We start from the raw sequence: 24,600 nt of genomic DNA, 5'->3' as shown, positions 1-24,600 counted from the left end.
TTCCTGATAGTATATCAGTATTCACAGTGGGTTCTGGGAGTATGTTAGTATTCACAGGGGTCCCAGGAGTGTCCGTATTCACGGGGTCCCGGGAATATGTCAGTATTCACCGGGGGGTCCCGGCAGTGTGTCAGTATTCATAGGGTGTCCTGGGAGTGTGTCGGTATTCACAGGGTATCCTGGGAGTGTGTCACTATTCACAGGTATCCCGGGAGTGTGTCAGTATTCACAGGGGTCCCGGGAGTGTGTCAGTATTCACAGGGGTCCCGGGAGTGTGTCAGTATTCACAGGGGTCCCGGGAGTGTGTCAGTATTCACAGGGGTCCCGGGAGTGTGTCAGTATTCACAGGGGTTCCCAGGATTGTGCCAGAATTCACAGGGGGTCCCGGGAGTGTGTCAGTATTCACAGGGGGTCCCGGGAATGTCATTATTCACAGGGGATCCCGGGAGTGTGTCAGTATTCACAGGGGTCCCAGGAATGTGTCAGTATTCACAGGGTGTTCCGGGAGTGTGTCAGTATTCACAGGGGTCCCAGGAATGTGTCAGTATTCACAGGGTGTTCCGGGAGTGTGTCAGTATTCACAGGGGTCCCAGGAATGTGTCAGTATTCACAGGGTGTCCTGGGAATCTGTCAGCATTCACAGGGGGTTCTGGGAGTACATCAGTATTCACAGGGGGTCCTGGGAGTGTCTCTATTCACAGGGGTCCCGGGAGTGTGTCAGTATTCACAGGGGATTCCGGGAGTGTGTCAGTATTCACAGGGGGTCCCGGGAGTGTGTCTCTATTCACAGGGTTCCCAGGAATGTGTCAGTATTCACAGGGGGTTCTGGGAGTACTTAATTATTGACAGGGTGTCCTGGGAGTGTCTCTATTCACAGGGGTTCCAGGTAGTATGTCAGTATTCACAGGGGGTTCTGGGAGTATGTTAGTATTCACAGGGGTCCCAGGAGTGTCAGTATTCACAGGGGGGTCCCGGGAGTGTGTCCGTTTTCACAGGGGGGTCCGGGAGTGTGTCGGTATTCACAGGGGGTCCCGGGAGTGTGTCAGTATTCACAGGGGTCCCGGGAGTGTGTCATTATTCACAGGGGATCTCGGTATTGTGTCAGTATTCACAGGGTATCCTTGGAATGTCAGTATTCACAGGGGTCCCCGGAGTACGTCAGTATTCACAGGGTGTCTCGGGAGTGTGTCAGTATTCACAGGGTGTCTCGGGAGTGTGTCAGTATTCACAGGGGTCCTGTGAGTGTGTCAGTATTCACAGAGGGTCCCCGGGAGTGTATCAGTATTCACAGGTGTCCCAGGAGTGTGTCAGTATTCACAAGGGTCCTGGGAGTGTGTCAGTATTCACAGGGGTCCCAGGAATGTGTCAGTATTCACAGAGGATCCCCGGGAGTGTGTCAGTATTCACAGGGTGCCCAGGCATGTGTCAGTATTCAGAGGTCCCGGGAGTGTGTCAGTATTCACAGGGAGTCCGGGGAGTAAGTCAGTATTCACAGGGGTCCCGGGAGTGTGTCAGTGTACACAAGGTGTCCCTATTCCCTCCGTTAATGCTGACACTCTCCCTATTCCCCCGTTAATGCTGACACTCTCCCTATTCCCCCGTTAATGCTGACACTCTCCCTATTCCCCCTTTAATGCTGACACTCTCCCTATTCCCTCCGTTAATGCTGACACTCTCCCTATTCCCCCGTTAATGCTGACACTCTCCCTAGTCCCCCGTTAATGCTGACACTCTCCCTATTCCCCCGTTAATGCTGACACTCTCCCTATTCCCCCGTTAATGCTGACACTCTCCCTATTCCCCCGTTAATGCTGACACTCTCCCTATTCCCCCGTTAATGCTGACACTCTCCCTATTCCCCCGTTAATGCTGACACTCTCCCTATTCCCCCGTTAATGCTGACACTCTCCCTATTCCCCCGTTAATGCTGACACTCTCCCTATCCCCTTCCGTTAATGCTGACACTCTCCCTATTCCCCCGTTAATGCTGACACTCTCCCTATTCCCCCGTTAATACTGACACTCTCCCTATTCCCCCGTTAATGCTGACACTCCCCCTATTCCCCCGTTAATGCTGACACTCTCCCTATTCCCCTTCCGTTAATGCTGACACTCTCCCTATTCCCCCATTAATGCTGACACTCTCCCTATTCCCCCGTTAATGCTGACACTCTCCCTATTCCCCCGTTAATGCTGACACTCTCCCTATTCCCCCGTTAATGCTGACACTCTCCCTATTCCCCTTCCGTTAATGCTGACACTCTCCCTATTCCCCCGTTAATGCTGACACTCTCCCTATTCCCCTTCCGTTAATGCTGACACTCTCCCTATTCCCCCGTTAATGCTGACACTCTCCCTATCCCCCCGTTAATGCTGACACTCTCCCTATTCCCCTTCCGTTAATGCTGACACTCTCCCTATTCCCCTTCCGTTAATGCTGACACTCTCCCTATTCCCCCGTTAATGCTGACACTCTCCCTATTCCCCCGTTAATGCTGACACTCTCCCTATTCCCCCGTTAATGCTGACACTCTCCCTATTCCCCCGTTAATGCTGACACTCTCCCTATTCCCCCGTTAATGCTGACACTCTCCCTATTCCCCCGTTAATGCTGACACTCTCCCTATTCCCCCGTTAATGCTGACACTCTCCCTATTGCCCCGTTAATGCTGACACTCTCCCTATTCCCCTTCCATTAATGCTGACACTCTCCCTATTCCCCCGTTAATGCTGACACTCTCCCTATTCCCCCGTTAATGCTGACACTCTCCCTATTCCCCTTCCGTTAATGCTGACACTCTCCCTATTCCCCCGTTAATGCTGACACTCTCCCTATTCCCCCGTTAATGCTGACACTCTCCCTATTCCCCCGTTAATGCTGACACTCTCCCTATCCCCCCGTTAATGCTGACACTCTCCCTATTCCCCTTCCGTTAATGCTGACACTCTCCCTATTCCCCTTCCGTTAATGCTGACACTCTCCCTATTCCCCCGTTAATGCTGACACTCTCCCTATTCCCCCGTTAATGCTGACACTCTCCCTATTCCCCCGTTAATGCTGACACTCTCCCTATTCCCCCGTTAATGCTGACACTCTCCCTATTCCCCCGTTAATGCTGACACTCTCCCTATTCCCCTTCCGTTAATGCTGACACTCTCCCTATTCCCCCGTTAATGCTGACACTCTCCCTATTCCCCCGTTAATGCTGACACTCTCCCTATCCCCCCGTTAATGCTGACACTCTCCCTATTCCCCTTCCGTTAATGCTGACACTCTCCCTATTCCCCCGTTAATGCTGACACTCTCCCTATTCCCCCGTTAATGCTGACACTCTCCCTATTCCCCCGTTAATGCTGACACTCTCCCTATCCCCCCGTTAATGCTGACACTCTCCCTATTCCCCTTCCGTTAATGCTGACACTCTCCCTATTCCCCCGTTAATGCTGACACTCTCCCTATTCCCCCGTTAATGCTGACACTCTCCCTATTGCCCCGTTAATGCTGACACTCTCCCTATTCCCCCGTTAATGCTAACACTCTCCCTATTCCCCCGTTAATGCTGACACTCTCCCTATTCCCCCGTTAATGCTGACACTCTCCCTATTCCTCCGTTAATGCTGACACTCTCCCTATTCCCCCGTTAATGCTGACACTCTCCCTATTCCCCCGTTAATGCTGACACTCTCCCTATTCCCCCGTTAATGCTGACACTCTCCCTATTCCCCCGTTAATGCTGACACTCTCCCTATCCCCCCGTTAATGCTGACACTCTCCCTATTCCCCTTCCGTTAATGCTGACACTCTCCCTATTCCCCCGTTAATGCTGACACTCTCCCTATTCCCCCGTTAATGCTGACACTCTCCCTATTCCCCCGTTAATGCTAACACTCTCCCTATTCCCCCGTTAATGCTGACACTCTCCCTATTCCCCCGTTAATGCTAACACTCTCCCTATTCCCCCATTAATGCTGACAATCTCCCTATTCCCCCGTTAATGCTGATAATCTCCCTATTCCCCCGTTAATGCTGACACTCTCCCTATTCCTCCGTTAATGCTGACACTCTCCCTATTCCCCCGTTAATGCTGACACTCTCCCTATTCCCCCGTTAATGCTGACACTCTCCCTATTCCCCTTCCGTTAATGCTGACACTCTCCCTAGTCCCCCGTTAATGCTGACACTCTCCCTATTCCCCCATTAATGCTGACACTCTCCCTATTCCCCCGTTAATGCTGACACTCTCCCTATCCCCCCGTTAATGCTGACACTCTCCCTATTCCCCCGTTAATGCTGACACTCTCCCTATTCCCCCGTTAATGCTGACACTCTCCCTATTCCCCCGTTAATGCTGACACTCTCCCTATTCCCCCGTTAATGCTGACACTCTCCCTATTCCCCCGTTAATGCTGACACTCTCCCTATTGCCCCGTTAATGCTGACACTCTCCCTATTCCCCCGTTAATGCTAACACTCTCCCTATTCCCCCGTTAATGCTGACACTCTCCCTATTCCCCCGTTAATGCTGACACTCTCCCTATTCCTCCGTTAATGCTGACACTCTCCCTATTCCCCCGTTAATGCTGACACTCTCCCTAGTCCCCCGTTAATGCTGACACTCTCCCTATTCCCCCGTTAATGCTGACACTCTCCCTATTCCCCCGTTAATGCTGACACTCTCCCTATTCCCCCGTTAATGCTGACACTCTCCCTATCCCCCCGTTAATGCTGACACTCTCCCTATTCCCCTTCCGTTAATGCTGACACTCTCCCTATTCCCCCGTTAATGCTGACACTCTCCCTATTCCCCCGTTAATGCTGACACTCTCCCTATTCCTCCGTTAATGCTGACACTCTCCCTATTCCCCCGTTAATGCTGACACTCTCCCTATTCCCCCGTTAATGCTGACACTCTCCCTATTCCCCCGTTAATGCTGACACTCTCCCTATTCCCCCGTTAATGCTGACACTCTCCCTATCCCCCCGTTAATGCTGACACTCTCCCTATTCCCCTTCCGTTAATGCTGACACTCTCCCTATTCCCCCGTTAATGCTGACACTCTCCCTATTCCCCCGTTAATACTGACACTCTCCCTATTCCCCTTCCGTTAATGCTGACACTCTCCCTATTCCCCCGTTAATGCTGACACTCTCCCTATTCCCCTTCCGTTAATGCTGACACTCTCCCTATTCCCCCGTTAATGCTGACACTCTCCCTATTCCCCCGTTAATACTGACACTCTCCCTATTCCCCCGTTAATGCTGACACTCTCCCTATTCCCTCCGTTAATGCTGACACTCTCCCTATTCCCCCGTTAATGCTGACACTCTCCCTATTCCCCCGTTAATGCTGACACTCTCCCTATTCCCCCGTTAATGCTGACACTCTCCCTATTCCCCCATTAATGCTGACACTCTCCCTATCCCCCCGTTAATGCTGACACTCTCCCTATTCCCCTTCCGTTAATGCTGACACTCTCCCTATTCCCCCGTTAATGCTGACACTCTCCCTATTCCCCCGTTAATGCTGACACTCTCCCTATTCCCCCGTTAATGCTAACACTCTCCCTATTCCCCCGTTAATGCTGACACTCTCCCTATTCCCCCGTTAATGCTAACACTCTCCCTATTCCCCCATTAATGCTGACACTCTCCCTATTCCCCCGTTAATGCTGACACTCTCCCTATTCCCCCGTTAATGCTGACACTCTCCCTACTCCCCCATTAATGCTGACACTCTCCCTATTCCCCCGTTAATGCTGACACTCTCCCTATTCCCCTTCCGTTAATGCTGACACTCTCCCTATTCCCCCGTTAATGCTGACACTCTCCCTATTCCCCCGTTAATGCTGACACTCTCCCTATTCCCCCGTTAATGCTGACACTCTCCCTATTCCCCCGTTAATGCTGACACTCTCCCTACTCCCCCATTAATGCTGACACTCTCCCTATTCCCCCGTTAATGCTGACACTCTCCCTATCCCCCCGTTAATGCTGACACTCTCCCTATTCCCCTTCCATTAATGCTGACACTCTCCCTATCCCCCCGTTAATGCTGACACTCTCCCTATTCCCCCGTTAATGCTGACACTCTCCCTATTCCCCCATTAAGGCTGACACTCTCCCTATTCCCCCGTTAATGCTGACACTCTCCCTATCCCCCCGTTAATGCTGACACTCTCCCTATTCCCCTTCCGTTAATGCTGACACTCTCCCTATTCCCCCGTTAATGCTGACACTCTCCCTATTCCCCCGTTAATGCTGACACTCTCCCTATTCCCCCGTTAATGCTGACACTCTCCCTATTCCCCCATTAATGCTGACACTCTCCCTATTCCCCCGTTAATGCTGACACTCTCCCTATTCCCCTTCCGTTAATGCTGACACTCTCCCTATTCCCCCGTTAATGCTGACACTCTCCCTATTCCCCCGTTAATGCTGACACTCTCCCTATTCCCCCATTAATACTGACACTCTCCCTATTCCCCCGTTAATGCTGACACTCTCCCTATTCCCCCGTTAATGCTGACACTCTCCCTATTCCCCCATTAATGCTGACACTCTCCCTATTCCCCCGTTAATGCTGACACTCTCCCTATTCCCCCGTTAATACTGACACTCTCCCTATTCCCCCGTTAATGCTGACACTCTCCCTATTCCCCCGTTAATGCTGACACTCTCCCTATTCCCCCGTTAATGCTGACACTCTCCCTATTCCCCCATTAATACTGACACTCTCCCTATTCCCCCGTTAATGCTGACACTCTCCCTATTCCCCTTCCATTAATGATGACACTCTCCCTATTCCCCCGTTAATGCTGACACTCTCCCTATTCCCCCATTAATGCTGACACTCTCCCTATTCCCCCGTTAATGCTGACACTCTCCCTATTCCCCCATTAATGCTGACACTCTCCCTATTCCCCCGTTAATGCTGACACTCTCCCTATTCTGTGTGAGTTAATGCTGGTGCTCTCCTTCGCCCCTTCCACAAAGCTCTGCTCCCCACTTCACCCTTCTCCACCACTAGCCCCCCCGCACCCACCACCACCCCAACCCCCCACTACTCCATGTGCTGCTCTCAGTTTTTGCCTTTTCCTTATCACGTTCCATCCATGTCCCTCTTTCATTGCTACCCATCCCTTTTCCACTGCTAGATATTCTTCCACCCTCCTTGTCATGTATTCTGCCCCCACCAGTGAGTTCACCATCCTCTCCCCTTGCCAACCATTTCCCATTTGCTTGCCTACACCGCCCCCTGCTGCCGTGCCGACATGAGTACAGTTGCTTAAGCTCCACCCAGGCCCCGCTCTTCTGATCAGCACATACCCACACTACTGTCTTGTTTTGCTGCCTGTGCCTACTGTAAGTGGGAGTTTCCATGTACAGTATATGTCAAGAAAGACTTGCATTTATATAGCGCATTTCACGAGCAGCAGCACTCCGGGCCGTTCGTGCTCGGAACACATGACAGGAGGAGGGGGAATCTGTCTAGTGCACAGGCTGCTGAACTCAGGAGCAGCAGACAAGTAAGCAGGTAATAGGGTCCTTGCCTGTGCTGAGTTATGTCAGTAAGTGCTCACGCACTGACTGGGCCCCAAAGCGCTGATGTAGCAGAATTGATATAATGGGCTGGTAAATCGGAGTCCTGTCACCATCAAACATCTTCAAATGTACTTCATCTATTAAGAGCCACTAGACAGTGATTGGGACTGAGAGTTCATCTCTGAGCTACTCAGAAATTCGTTCTATGATGGAATGTCTTATGGAAGTGTGCCTGAAATTACCATGGGACTGCTCCACGGAGCAGGAGAAATGGAATGGACGGTTAAAATACGCTATTTGTGTGGGGCTTCCGCTGTGGTGTTTTATATGGTCTCTCTGTTCGAGTGGTGGAGGAGGCTGTAGAACAGAGATGCTCAGAGAGGGGTTTGAATGTATTTGTAATCCATTGTGTATTTCTTTCAGAAATTGCCTGTCCTGATCATCAGGTTTTTAGTTACAATGCCAGAGCATGTGATCGGACCTGTGTGTCGCTGTCTGACCGAGACTTTGAATGCACTGCGATTGATGTCCCAGTCGATGGTTGTATCTGTCCATTGCACACATACCTGGATGTTACTGGTAACTGTGTTAAAGCTTCAAAATGTCACTGCATTCTCAGCAATGGAGACTCTTTAGGCCCAGGCCAGTCGATCACCATTAACTATGAGACCTGGTGAGTGAGCACTGTAGATATTCAGCTATCACAGGAAAAGGGGTAAATATCTACAATATGTCATGCATTTTTATTACCCTCATAACAGCGTGGAATGACTGTTGGTGACAAAGGTTTTCCAGATTTGTATGACGCTGCTGTCTGCTATTTAAATGGAGACGTTTACCGGTTAATGTTACATCAGCGACAGAGGAATGTTGAATATACATATTAAGTATTGGCCTGCTAATATCACAAGCAATCATCTCCGAGCTATACATTATCATTGTTGGCCTCAGGCATCGAAAATTTATGGCTATTCCGGCAGATGGGAGTTGCCAAAATGGTTGGAATTTGATTCAGGACAAGTATGTGTTGGGTTTCAACATGGTGCTAAAATTTCTGGGATGGCCTCATGTGCCAGAACCTCTCCCATCCCTGAAAAGGCCATTGGTGGCAGGTGGGGCAGGTACTGCAGGCGGACACTGCGCGGGGAACAGGGACACTGCGCGGGGAACAGGGACACTGCGCGGGGAACAGGGACACTGCGCGGGGAACAGGGACACTGCGCGGGGAGCAGGGACACTGCGCGGGGAATAGGGACACTGCGCGGGGAACAGGGACAATGCGCGGGGAACAGGGACACTGCGCGGGGAACAGGGACACTGCGCGGGGAACAGGGACACTGCGCGGGGAACAGGGACACTGCGCTGGGAAAAGGGACACTGCGCGGGGAACAGGGACACTGCGCGGGGAAAAGGGACACTGCGCGGGGAAAAGGGACACTGCGCGGGGAACACGGACACTGCGCGGGGAACAGGGACACTGCGCGGGGAACAGGGACACTGCGCGGGGAACAGGGACACTGCGCGGGGAACAGGGACACTGCGCGGGGAACAGGGACACTGCGCGGGGAACAGGGACACTGCTCGGGGAACACGGACACTGCGCGGGGAACACGAACACTGCGCGGGGAACACGGGCAATGCGCGGGGAACAGGGACACTGCGCGGGGAACAGGGACACTGCGCGGGGAACACGGACACTGCGCGGGGAACACGGACACTGCGCGGGGAACACGGGCAATGCGCGGGGAACAGGGACACTGCGCGGGGAACAGGGACACTGCGCGGTGAACAGGGACACTGCGCGGGGAACAGGGACACTGCGCGGGGAACAGGGACACTGCGCGGGGAACACGGACACTGCGCGGGGAACAGGGACACTGCGCGGGGAACAGGGACACTGCGCGGGGAACAGGGACACTGCGCGGGGAACACGGACACTGCGCCGGGAACACGGACACAACCAGGGGAAAACGGACACTGCGCGGGGAACAGGGACACAGCGCTGGGAACAGGGACACTGCGTGGGGAACACGGACAGAGCGAGGGGAAAATGGACACTGCGCGGGGAAAACGGACACTGCGCGGGGAACACGGACACTTCACAAGGAACATGGACGCTGCGCGGGGAAAACAGACGCTGCGCAGGGAACACGTATGCTGCGCGGGGAACACGGACATTGCGCGGGGAACACGGACGCTGCGCGGGGAACACGGACACTGCGCGGGGAACAAGGACACTTCGCGGGGAACAGGGACACTTCGCGGGGAACAGGGGCACTGCGCGGGGAACACGGACACTGCGCGGGGAACACGGACACTGCGCGGGGAACACGGACACTGCGCGGGGAACACGGACACTGCGCGGGGAACACGGACACTGCGCGGGGAACACGGACACTGCGCGGGGAACACGGACACTTCACAAGGAACACGGACACTGTGCGGGGAACACGGACACTGCGCGGGGAACACGGACACTGCGCGGGGAACACGGACACTGCGCGGCGAACAGGGACACCGCGCGGGGAACACGGACACTGCGCGGGGAACAGGGACACTGCGCGGGGAACAGGGACACTGCGCGGGGAACAGGGACACTGCGCGGGGAACACGGACACTGCGGGGGAACACGGACACTGCGCGGCGAACACGGACACTGCGCGGGGAACAGGGACTCTTCGCGGGGAACAGGGACACTGCGCGGGGAACACGGACACTGCGCGGGTAACACGGACACTGCGCGGGGAAGACGGACACTGCGCGGGGAACAGGGACACTGCGCGGGGAACAGGGACACTGCGCGGGGAACAGGGACACTGCGCGGGAAACACGGACACTGCGCGGGGAACACGGACACTGCGCGGGGAACACGGACACTGCGCGGGGAACACGGACACTGCCAGGGGAAAAGAGACACTGCGCGGGGAACACGGGCACTGCGCGGGGAACAGGGACACTGCGTGGGGAACAGGGACACTGAGCGGGGAACACGGACACTTCGCGGGGAACACGGACACTGCGCGGGGAACACGGACACTGCGCGGGGAACACGGACACTGCGCGGGGAACACGGACACTGCGCGGGGAACACGGACACTGCGCGGGGAACACGGACACTTCACAAGGAACACGGACACTGTGCGGCGAACACGGACACTGCGCGGGGAACAGGGACACTTCGCGGGGAACAGGGACACTGCGCGGGGAACACGGACACTGCGCGGGTAACACGGACACTGCGCGGGGAAGACGGACACTGCGCGGGGAACAGGGACACTGCGCGGGGAACAGGGACACTGCGCGGGGAACACGGACACTGCGCGGGAAACACGGACACTGCGCGGGGAACACGGACACTGCACGGGGAACACGGACACTGCGCGGGGAACACGGGCAATGCGCGGGGAACAGGGACACTGCGCGGGGAACAGGGACACTGCGCGGTGAACAGGGACACTGCGCGGGGAACAGGGACACTGCGCGGGGAACAGGGACACTGCGCGGGGAACAGGGACACTGCGCGGGGAACAGGGACACTGCGCGGGGAACAGGGACACTGCGCGGGGAACACGGACACTGCGCCGGGAACACGGACACAACCAGGGGAAAACGGACACTGCGCGGGGAACAGGGACACAGCGCTGGGAACAGGGACACTGCGTGGGGAACACGGACAGAGCGAGGGGAAAATGGACACTGCGCGGGGAAAACGGACACTGCGCGGGGAACACGGACACTTCACAAGGAACATGGACGCTGCGCGGGGAAAACAGACGCTGCGCAGGGAACACGTATGCTGCGCGGGGAACACGGACATTGCGCGGGGAACACGGACGCTGCGCGGGGAACACGGACACTGCGCGGGGAACAAGGACACTTCGCGGGGAACAGGGACACTTCGCGGGGAACAGGGGCACTGCGCGGGGAACACGGACACTGCGCGGGGAACACGGACACTGCGCGGGGAACACGGACACTGCGCGGGGAACACGGACACTGCGCGGGGAACACGGACACTGCGCGGGGAACACGGACACTGCGCGGGGAACACGGACACTTCACAAGGAACACGGACACTGTGCGGGGAACACGGACACTTCGCGGGGAACACGGACACTGCGCGGGGAACACGGACACTGCGCGGCGAACAGGGACACCGCGCGGGGAACACGGACACTGCGCGGGGAACAGGGACACTGCGCGGGGAACAGGGACACTGCGCGGGGAACAGGGACACTGCGCGGGGAACACGGACACTGCGCGGCGAACACGGACACTGCGCGGGGAACAGGGACACTTCGCGGGGAACAGGGACACTGCGCGGGGAACACGGACACTGCGCGGGTAACACGGACACTGCGCGGGGAAGACGGACACTGCGCGGGGAACAGGGAGACTGCGCGGGGAACAGGGACACTGCGCGGGGAACACGGACACTGCGCGGGAAACACGGACACTGCGCGGGGAACACGGACACTGCGCGGGGAACACGGACACTGCGCGGGGAACACGGACACTGCCAGGGGAAAAGAGACACTGCGCGGGGAACACGGGCACTGCGCGGGGAACAGGGACACTGCGTGGGGAACAGGGACACTGAGCGGGGAACACGGACACTTCGCGGGGAACACGGACACTGCGCGGGGAACACGGACACTGCGCGGGGAACACGGACACTGCGCGGGGAACACGGACACTGCGCGGGGAACACGGACACTGCGCGGGGAACACGGACACTTCACAAGGAACACGGACACTGTGCGGCGAACACGGACACTGCGCGGGGAACAGGGACACTTCGCGGGGAACAGGGACACTGCGCGGGGAACACGGACACTGCGCGGGTAACACGGACACTGCGCGGGGAACACGGACACTGCGCGGGGAACACGGACACTGCGCGGCGAACACGGACACTGCGCGGGGAACAGGGACACTGCGCGGGGAACAGGGACACTGCGCGGGGAACACGGACACTGCGCGGGAAACACGGACACTGCGCGGGGAATACGGACACTGCGCGGGGAACACGGACACTGCGCGGGGAACACGGACACTGCCAGGGGAAAAGAGACACTGCGCGGGGAACACGGGCACTGCGCGGGGAACAGGGACACTGCGTGGGGAACAGGGACACTGAGCGGGGAACACGGACACTTCGCAAGGAAAACGGACACTGCGCGGGGAACATGGACGCTGCCAGGGGAAAAGAGACACTGCGCGGGGAACAGGGACACTGCGCGGGGAACAGGGACACTGCGCGGGGAACAGGGACACTGCGCCGGGAACATGGACACTTCACAAGGAACACGGACGCTGCGCGGGAAAACGGACGCTGCGCGGGGAAGACGGACACGGCGCCGGGAACACGGACACTGCAGGGGGAACAGGGACTCTGCGCGGGGAACAGGGACACTGCGCGGGGAACACGGACACTGCGCGGGGAACAGGGACACTGCACAGGGAACACGGACACTGCGCGGGGAACAGGGACACTTCGCGGGGAACAGGGACACTTCGTGGGGAACAAGGACACTGCACGGGGAACACGGACACTGCGCGGGGAACAGGGACACTGCGCGGGGAACACGTACACTGCGCGGGGAACAGGGACACTTCACGGGGAACAGGGACACTTCGTGGGGAACACGGACACTGCGCGGGGAACACGGACACTGCGCGGGGAACACGGACACTGCGTGGGGAACAGGGACACTGCGCGGGGAACACGGACACTTCACAAGGAACACGGACACTGCGCGGGGAACACGGACACTGCGCGGGGAACAGGGACACTGCGCGGGGAACACGGACACTGCGCGGGGAACACGGACACTGCGCGGGGAACACGGACACTGCGTGGGGAACAGGGACACTGCGCGGGGAACACGGACACTTCACAAGGAACACGGACACTGCGCGGGGAACACGGACACTGCGCGGGGAACAGGGATACTGCGCGGGGAACACGGACACTGCGCGGGGAACACGGATACTGCACGGGGAACATGGACACTGCGCGGGGAACACGGACACTTCACAAGGAACACGGACACTGCGCGGGGAAGACAGACACTGCGCGGGGAACAGGGACACTGCGCGGGGAACATGGAGACTGTGCGGGGAACAGGGACACTGCGCGGGGAACACAGACACTGCGCGGGGAACACGGACACTGCGCGGGGAACACGGACACTGCACGGGGAACACGGACACTGCGCGGGGAACATGGACACTGCGCCACGGGGATCACGGCCACGTCGCGGGGATCACGGCCACTTCACAGGGAACACGGACACTTCACGGGGAACACGGACACTTCGCAGGGAACGCGGACACTTCGCGGGGAACGCGGATACTTCGCGGGGAACGCGGACACATCGCGGGGAAGGCGGACACTTCGCGGGGAATGCGGACACTTCGCGGGGAACGCGGACACAGGGAACACTGACACAGGGAACACGGACACTTCACATTGAACATGGACACGGAACAGGGACACTTCGCGGGGAACACGGACATGTCGCGGGGAAAACGGACACGTCGTGGGGAACACGGACACTTCCTGTGGAATAGGGACACATCGCAGGGAACACGGACACTTCACGGATAACGCGGACACTTCGCGGGTAACGCGGACACGTCACGGGGAACGCGGACACTGGGAACACGGACACTTCACATTGAACATGGACACAGGGAACATGGACACGTTGCGGGGAACAAGGTCACGTCGCGGGGAAAATGGACACGTCGCGGGGAACATGGACACATCGCAGAGAAAACGGACACATCGCGGGGAACAGGGACACTTCGCGGGGAACACGGACACTTCACAGGGAACACTGACACTTCACAGGGAACACGGTCACAGGGAACACGGACACAGGGAACACGGACACTTCACAGGGAACACGGACACTTCACGGGGAACACGGACACTTCACAGGGAACACGGACACAGGGATCACGGACACTTCACGGGGAACACGGACACATCACTGGGAACACGGACACTTCGCGGGGAACAGGGACACTGCGCGGGGATCAGGGACACTGCGCGGGGAACACGGACACTGCGCGGGGAACAGGGACACTGCACAGGGAACACGGACACTGCGCGGGGAACAGGGACACTTCGCGGGGAACAGGGACACTTCGCGGGGAACAAGGACACTGCGCGGGGAACACGGACACTGCGCGGGGAACAGGGACACTGCAGGGGAACACGGACACTGCGCGGGGAACAGGGACACTGCGCGGGGAACACGGACACTGCGCGGGGAACAGGGACACTGCACAGGGAACACGGACACTGCGCGGGGAACAGGGACACTTCGCGGGGAACAGGGACACTTCGTGGGGAACAAGGACACTGCGCGGGGAACACGGACACTGCGCGGGGAACAGGGACACTGCGCGGGGAACACGTACACTGCGCGGGGAACAGGGACACTTCACGGGGAACAGGGACACTTCGTGGGGAACACGGACACTGCGCGGGGAACACGGACACTGCGCGGGGAACACGGACACTGCGCGGGGAACAGGGACACTGCGCGGGGAACACGGACACTTCACAAGGAACACGGACACTGCGCGGGGAAGACAGACACTGCGCGGGGAACAGGGACACTGCGCGGGGAACATGGAGACTGCGCGGGGAACAGGGACACTGCGCGGGGAACACAGACACTGCGCGGGGAACACGGACACTGCGCGGGGAACACGGACACTGCGCGGGGAACATGGACACTGCACCACGGGGATCACGGCCACATCGCGGGGAACACGGCCACTTCACAGGGAACACGGACACTTCACGGGGAACACGGACACTTCGCAGGGAACGCGGACACTTCGCGGGGAACGCGGATACTTCGCGGGGAACGCGGACACTTCGCGGGGAAGGCGGACACTTCGCGGGGAAGGCGGACACTTCGCGGGGAACGCGGACACAGGGAACACTGACACAGGGAACACGGACACTTCACATTGAACATGGACACAGGGAACAGGGACACTTCGCGGGGAACACGGACATGTCGCGGGGAAAACGGACACGTCGTGGGGAACACGGACACTTCCTGTGGAATAGGGACACATCGCAGGGAACACGGACACTTCACGGATAACGCGGACACTTCGCGGGTAACGCGGACACGTCACGGGGAATGCGGACACTGGGAACACGGACACTTCACATTGAACATGGACACGTTGCGGGGAACAAGGTCACGTCGCGGGGAAAACGGACACGTCGCGGGGAACATGGACACTTCGCGGGGAACACGGACACTTCACAGGGAACACTGACACTTCACAGGGAACACGGTCACAGGGAACACGGACACAGGGAACACGGACACATCACAGGGAACACGGACACTTCACGGGGAACACGGACACTTCACAGGGAACACGGACACAGGGATCACGGACACTTCACGGGGAACACGGACACTTCACTGGGAACACGGACACTTCACTGGGAACACGGACACTTCGCGGGGAACAGGGACACTGCGCGGGGATCAGGGACACTGCGCGGGGAACAGGGACACTGCGCGGGGAACACGGACACTGCGCGGGGAACAGGGACACTGCGCGGGGAACACGGACACTGTGCAGGGAACAGGGACACTGCGCGGGGAACACGGACACTGCGCGGGGAACAGGGACACTGCGCGGGGAACAGGGACACTGCGCGGGGAACAGGGACACTGCGCGGGGAACAGGGACACTGCGCGGGGAACAGGGACACTGCGCGGGGAACACGGACACTGTGCGGGGAACACGGACACTGCGCGGGGAACAGGGACACTTCGCGGGAAACAGGGACACTGTGCGGGGAGCACGGACACTGCGCGGGGAACACGGACACTGCGCGGGGAACACGGACACTGCGCGGGGAAGACGGACACTGCGCGGGGAACAGGGACACTGCGCGGGGAACAGGGACACTGCGCGGGGAACACGGACACTGCGCGGGGAACACGGAAACTGCGCGGGGAACACGGACACTGCGCGGGGAAAACGGACACGTCGTGGGGAACACGGACTCTTCCTGTGGAATAGGGACACATCGCAGGGAACACGGACACTTCACGGATAACGCGGACACTTCGCGGGTAACGCGGACACGTCACGGGGAATGCGGACACTGGGAACACGGACACTTCACATTGAACATGGACACAGGGAACATGGACACGTTGCGGGGAACAAGGTCACGTCGCGGGGAAAACGGACACGTCGCGGGGAACATGGACACATCGCAGAGAAAACGGACACATCGCGGGGAACAGGGACACTTCGCGGGGAACACGGACACTTCACAGGGAACACTGACACTTCACAGGGAACACGGTCACAGGGAACACGGACATAGGGAACACGGACACTTCACAGGGAACACGGACACTTCACGGGGAACACGGACACTTCACAGGGAACACGGACACAGGGATCACGGACACTTCACGGGGAACACGGACACTTCACTGGGAACACGGACACTTCACTGGGAACACGGACACTTCGCGGGGAACAGGGACACTGCGCGGGGATCAGGGACACTGCGCGGGGAACAGGGACACTGCGCGGGGAACACGGTCACTGCGCGGGGAACAGGGACACTGCGCGGGGAACACGGACACTGCGCAGGGAACAGGGACACTGCGCGGGGAACACGGACACTGCGCGGGGAACAGGGACACTGCGCGGGGAACAGGGACACTGCGCGGGGAACAGGGACACTGCGCGGGGAACAGGGACACTGCGCGGGGAACACGGACACTGTGCGGGGAACACGGACACTGCGCGGGGAACAGGGACACTTCGCGGGAAACAGGGACACTGCGCGGGGAGCACGGACACTGCGCAGGGAACACGGACACTGCGCGGGGAACACGGACACTGCGCGGGGAAGATGGACACTGCGCGGGGAACAGGGACACTGCGCGGGGAACAGGGACACTGCGCGGGGAACACGGACACTGCGCGGGGAACACGGACACTGCGCGGGGAACACGGACACTGCGCGGCGAACACGGACACTGCGCGGGGAACAGGGACACTTCGCGGGGAACAGGGACACTGCGTGGGGAACAGGGACACTGCGCGGGGAACAGGGACACTGCGCGGGGAACAGGGACCCTGCGCGGGGAACAGGGACAATGCGCGGGGAACACGGACACTGCGTGGGGAACACGGACACTGCGCGGGGAAGACGGACACTGCGCGGGGAACAGGGACACTGCGCGGGGAACAGGGACACTGCGCGGGGAACAGGGACCCTGCGCGGGGAACAGGGACACTGCGCGGGGAACACGGACACTGCGCGGGGAACACGGACACTGCGCGGGGAAGACGGACACTGCGCGGGGAACAGGGACACTGCGCGGGGAACAGGGACACTGCGCGGGGAACACGGACACTGCGCGGGAAACACGGACACTGCGCGGGGAACACGGACACTGCGCGGGGAACACGGACACTGCGCGGGGAACAGGGACACTGCGCCGGGAACACGGACACTTCACAAGGAACACGGACACTGCGCGGGGAACACGGACACTGCCAGGGGAAAAGTGACACTGCGCGGGGAACAGGGACACTGCGCGGGGAACACGGACACTGCGCGGGGAACACGGACACTACGCGGGGAACACGGACACTTCACAAGGAACACGGACGCGCGGGAAAACGGACGCTGCGCGGGGAAGACGGACACGGCGCCGGGAACACGGACACTGCAGGGGGAACACGGACACTGCGCGGGGAACAGGGACACTGCGCGGGGAACAGGGACACTGCGCGGGGAACACGGACACTGCGCGGGGAACAGGGACACTGCACAGGGAACACGGACACTGCGCGGGGAACAGGGACACTTCGCGGGGAACAGGGACACTTCGTGGGGAACAAGGACACTGCGCGGGGAACACGGACACTGCGCGGGGAACAGGGACACTGCGCGGGGAACACGTACACTGCGCGGGGAACAGGGACACTTCACGGGGAACAGGGACACTTCGTGGGGAACACGGACACTGCGCGGGGAACACGGACACTGCGCGGGGAACACGGACACTGCGCGGGGAACAGGGACACTGCGCGGGGAACACGGACACTTCACAAGGAACACGGACACTGCGCGGGGAACACGGACACTGCGCGGGGAACAGGGACTCTGCGCGGGGAACACGGACACTGCGCGGGGAACACGGATACTGCACGGGGAACATGGACACTGCGCGGGGAACACGGACACTTCACAAGGAACACGGACACTGCGCGGGGAAGACAGACACTGCGCGGGGAACATGGAGACTGCGCGGGGAACAGGGACACTGCGCGGGGAACACAGACACTGCGCGGGGAACACGGACACTGCGCGGGGAACACGGACACTGCGCGGGGAACACGGACGCGTCGCGGGGAACATGGCCACTTCACAGGGAACACGGACACTTCACGGGGAACACGGACACTTCGCAGTGAACGCGGATACTTCGCGGGGAACGCGGACACTTCGCGGGGAAGGCGGACACTTCGCGAGGAATGTGGACACTTCGCCTGCGCGGGGAACACGGACACTGCGCGGTGATCACGGACACTGCACGGGGAACACGGACACTGCGCGGGGAACACAGACACTGCGCGGGGAACACGGACACTGCGCGGGGAACACGGTCACAGGGAACACGGACACATCACGGGGAACATGGACAATTCACAGGGAACACGGGCACAGGGATCACAGACACTTCACTGGGAACACGGACACTTCACTGGGAACACGGACACTTCACTGGGAACAAGGACACTTCACGGGGAACACGGACACTTCACAGGGAACACGGACACAGGGAACACGGGCACTGTGTGGGGAACACGGACACTTCACGGGGAACAAGGTCACAGGGAACACGGACACAGGTAATGCGGACACTTCACGGGGAACACGGACACTTCACGGGGAACACGGACACTTCACCAGAGCACGGACACTTCACGGGGAACACGGACACTTCACGGGGAACACGGACACATCGCGGGGAACACGGCCACTTCACGGGGAACACGGACACTTCGCGGGGCACGCAGACACGTCGCGGGGAACGCGGACACTTCTCGGGGAACGCGGACACTTCGCGGGGAACGCGGACACTTCGCGGGGAACGCAGACACAGGGAATACTGACACAGGGAACACGGACACTTCACATTGAACATGGACACAGGGAACACGGACACTTCACAGGGAAAATGGACACAGGGATCACGGACACTTCACCTGGAACACGGACACTTCATTGGGAACACGGACACTTCACGGGGAACACGGACACAGTGAACACGGGCACTGCGCGGGGAACACGGACACTTCGCGGGGAACACGGTCACAGGGAACATGGACACAGGTAACACGGACACTTCACGGGGAACACGGACACTTCACGGGGAACACGGACACTTCACCGGAACACGGACACTTCACGGGGATCACGGCCACGTCGCGGGGAACACGGCCACTTCACAGGGAACACGGACACTTCACGGGGAACGCGGACACTTCGCAGGGAACGCGGACACTTCGCGGGGAACGCGGATACTTCGCGGGGAACGCGGATACTTCGCGGGGAACGCAGACACTTCGCGGGGAACGCGGACACTTCGCGGGGAATGCGGACACTTCGCGGGGAACGCGGACACAGGGAACACTGACACAGGGAACACGGACACTTCACATTGAACATGGACACAGGGAACAGGGACACTTCGCGGGGAACACGGACATGTCGCGGGGAAAACGGACACGTTGCGGGGAACACGGACACTTCCTGTGGAATAGGGATACATCGCAGGGAACATGGACACTTCACGGATAACGCGGACACTTCGCGGGTAAGTGGGACACGTCACGGGGAACGCGGACACTGGGAACACGGACACTTCACATTGAACATGGACACAGGGAACATGGACACGTTGCGGGGAACAAGGTCACATCGCGGGGAAAACGGACACGTCGCGGAGGAACATGGACACGTCGTAGAGAAAACGGACACATCGCGGGGAACAGGGACACTTCGCGGGGAACACGGACACTTCACAGGGAACACTGACACTTCACAGGGAACACGGTCACAGGGAACATGGACACAGGGAACACAGACACTTCACAGGGAACACGGACACTTCTCGGGGAACACGGACACTTCACAGGGAACACGGACACAGGGATCACGGACACTTCACGGGGAACACGGACACTTCACAGGGAACACGGACACAGAGATCCCGGGCACTTCACGGGGAACACGGACACTTCACTGGGAACACGGACACTTCACTGGGAACACGGACACTTCGCGGGGAACAGGGACACTGCGCAGGGAACAGGGACACTGCGCGGGGAACAGGGACACTGCGCGGGGAACACGGACACTGCGCGGGGAACAGGGACACTGCGCGGGGAACACGGACACTGCGCAGGGAACAGGGACACTGCGCGGGGAACACGGACACTGCGCGGGGAACACGGACACTGCGCGGGGAACAGGGACACTGCGCGGGGAACACGGACACTGCGCAGGGAACAGGGACACTGCGCGGGGAACACGGACACTGCGCGGGGAACACGGACACTGCGCGGGGAACAGGGACACTGCGCGGGGAACAGGGACACTGCGCGGGGAACAGGGACACTGCGCGGGGAACAGGGACACTGCGCGGGGAACAGGGACACTGCGCGGGGAACACGGACACTGCGCGGGGAACACGGACACTGCGCGGGGAACAGGGACACTGCGCGGGGAACACGGACACTGCGCGGGGAACACGGACACTGCGCGGGGAACAGGGACACTGCGCCGGGAACACGGGCACAGCGAGGGGAAAACGGACACTGCGCGGGGAACACCGACACTGCGCGGGGAACACGAACACTGCGCGGGGAACAGGGACACTGCGCGGGGAACAGGGACACTGCGCCGGGAACAAGGATACTGCACGGGGAACAGGGACACTGCGCGGGGAGCACGGACACTGCGCGGGGAACACGGACACTGCGCGGGGATCAGGCACACTGTGCGGGTTACAGGAACACTGCCCGTGGAAAGGGACACTGCGCGGGGAAAGGGACACTGCGCGGGGAACAGGGACACTGCGCGGGGAGCACGGACACTGCGCGGGGAGCACGGACACTGCGCAGGGAACACGGACACTGCGCGGGGAACACGGACGCTGCGCGGGGAAAACGGACACTGCGCGGGGAACAGGGACACTGCGCAGGGAACAGGGACACTGCGCGGGGAACAGGGACACTGCGCGGGGAACACGGATACTGCGCAGGGAACAGGGACACTGCGCGGGGAACACGGACACTGCGCGGGGAACACGGACACTATGCGGGGAACAGGGATACTGCGCGGGGAACAGGCACACTGCGCGGGGAACAGGGACACTGCGCGGGGAACAGGGACACTGCGCGGGGAACAGGGACACTGCGCGGGGAACAGGGACACTGCGCGGGGAACACGGACACTGCGCGGGGAACACGGACACTGCGCGGGGAACAGGGACACTGCGCGGGGAACACGGACACTGCGCGGGGAACAAGGACACTGCGCGGGGTACAGGGACACTGCGCCGGGAACACGGGCACAGCGAGGGGAAAACGGACACTGCGTGGGGAACACCGACACTGCGCGGGGAACACGAACACTGCGCGGGGAACAGGGACACTGTGCGGGGAACAGGGACACTGCGCAGGGAACAGGGATACTGCGCGGGGAACAGGGACACTGCGCGGGGAGCACGGACACTGCGCGGGGAACACGGACACTGCGCGGGGAACAGGCACACTGTGCGGGTTACAGGAACACTGCCCGTGGAAAGGGACACTGCGCGGGGAAAGGGACACTGTGCGGGGAACAGGGACACTGCGCGGGGAGCACGGACACTGCGCGGGGAGCACGGACACTGCGCAGGGAACACGGACACTGCGCGGGGAACACGGACGCTGCGCGGGGAAAACGGACACTGCGCGGGGAACACGGACACTGCGCAGGGAACACGGACACTGCGCGGGGAACACGGACACTGCGCGGGGAACAGGGACACATCGCGGGGAACAGGGACACTTCACGGGGAACAGGGACACTTCGCGGGGAACACGGACACTGCGCAGGGAACACGGACACTGCGCGGGGAACACGGACACTCCGCGGGAACACGGACACTGCGCGGGGAACAGGGACACTTCGCGGGAAACAGGGACACTGCGCAGGGAACAGGGACACTGCACGGGGAACAGGGACACTGCGCGGTGAACAGGGACACTGCGCGGGGAACAGGGACACTGCGCGGGGAACACGGACACTGCGCGGGGAACAGGGACACTGCGCGGGGAACAGGGACACTTCACGGGGAACGGGGACACTTCGCGGGGAACTGGGACACTTCGCGGGGAACACGGACACTGCGCGGGGAACACGGACACTGCGCGGGGAACACGAACACTGCGCGGGAACACGGATACTGCGCGGGGAACAGGGACACTTCGCGGGAAACAGGGACACTGCGCTGGGAACAGGGACACTGCACGGGGAACAGGGACACTGCGTGGTGAACAGGGACACTGCGCGGGGAACAGGGACACTGCGCGGGGAACAGGGACACTGCGCGGGGAACATGGACAGTGCGCGGGGAACAGGGACACTGCGCGGGGAACAGGGACACTGCGCGGGGAACACGGACCCTTCGCGGGCAACACAGACACTTCCTGTGGAATAGGGACACATCGCAGGGAACATGGACACTTCGCGGGTAACGCAGACACTTCGCGGGTAACGCAGACACGTCGCGGGGAACGCGGACACGTCGCGGGGACCGCGGACACGTCGCGGGGAACGTGGACACGTCGCGGGGAATGCGGACACAGGGAACACGGACACTTCACATTGAACATGGACACAGGGAACACGGACACTTTGCGGGGAACAAGGACACGTCGCGGGGAAAACGGACACGTCGCGGGGAACACGGACACATCGCAAAGAAAACGGACACATCGCGTGGAACAGGGACACTTCGCGGGGAACACGGACACTTCACAGGAAATACGGACACTTCACAAGGAACACAATCACAGGGAACACGGACACAGGGAACACGGACACTTCACAGGGAACACGGACACTTCACGGTGAACACGGACACTTCATGGGGAACACGGACACTTCACGGGGAACACGGACACAGGGAACACGGGCACTGCGTGGGGAACACGGACACTTCACAGGGAACACGGTCACAGGGAACACGGACACAGGTAACACGGACACTTCACGGGGAACACGGACACTTCACGGGGAACACGGACACTTCACCGGAACACGGACACTTCACGGGAATCACGGCCACGTCGCGGGGAACATGGCCACTTCACAGGGAACACGGACACTTCACGGGGAACACGGACACTTCGCGGGGAACGCGGACACTTTGCGGGGAATGCGGACACTTCGCGGGGAACGCGGACAATTCGCGGGGAATGCGGACACTTCGCGGGGAATGCGGACACAGGGAACACTGACACAGGGAACATGGACACTTCACATTGAACATGGACACAGGGAACAGGGCCACTTCGCGGGGAACACGGACATGTCGCGGGGAAAACGGACACGTCGCGGGGAACACGGACACGTCGCGGAGAAAACGAACACGTTGCGGGGAACAGGGACACGTCGCGGGGACCACGGACACTGCGCGGGGACCACGGACACTGCGCGGGGAACACGGACACTGCGCGGGGAACACGGACACTGCGCGGGGAACAGGGACACTGCGCGGGGAACAGGGACACTTCACGGGGAACAGGGACACTTCGCGGGGAACTGGGACACTTCGCGGGGAACACGGACACTGCGCGGGGAACACGGACACTGCGCGGGGAACACGAACACTGCGCGGGAACACGGACACTGCGCGGGGAACAGGGACACTTCGCGGGAAACAGGGACACTGCGCTGGGAACAGGGACAC

General features: G+C 60.1%; 1 long non-coding RNA gene across 1 annotated transcript in view; it reads left to right on the top strand.

The window, feature by feature from the left end:
- The first annotated feature begins 7,972 nt into the window (after window positions 1-7,972).
- The window catches only part of LOC147106540 (uncharacterized), a 33,356-nt gene continuing 16,728 nt past the window's right edge, over window positions 7,973-24,600 (top strand). Inside the window, exon 1 of the long non-coding RNA XR_015080947.1 lies at window positions 7,973-8,216. This is a non-coding gene — a long non-coding RNA (uncharacterized LOC147106540). The remainder of the gene's footprint in view (window positions 8,217-24,600) is intronic.

Source organism: Somniosus microcephalus, chromosome 15 (genome assembly GCF_052327205.1).
Source record: "Somniosus microcephalus isolate GS21.2 chromosome 15, FLI_Smic_1.0, whole genome shotgun sequence".
Classification (NCBI taxonomy): domain Eukaryota; kingdom Metazoa; phylum Chordata; class Chondrichthyes; order Squaliformes; family Somniosidae; genus Somniosus; species Somniosus microcephalus.
This window is presented reverse-complemented; position numbering and strand designations above follow the sequence as displayed.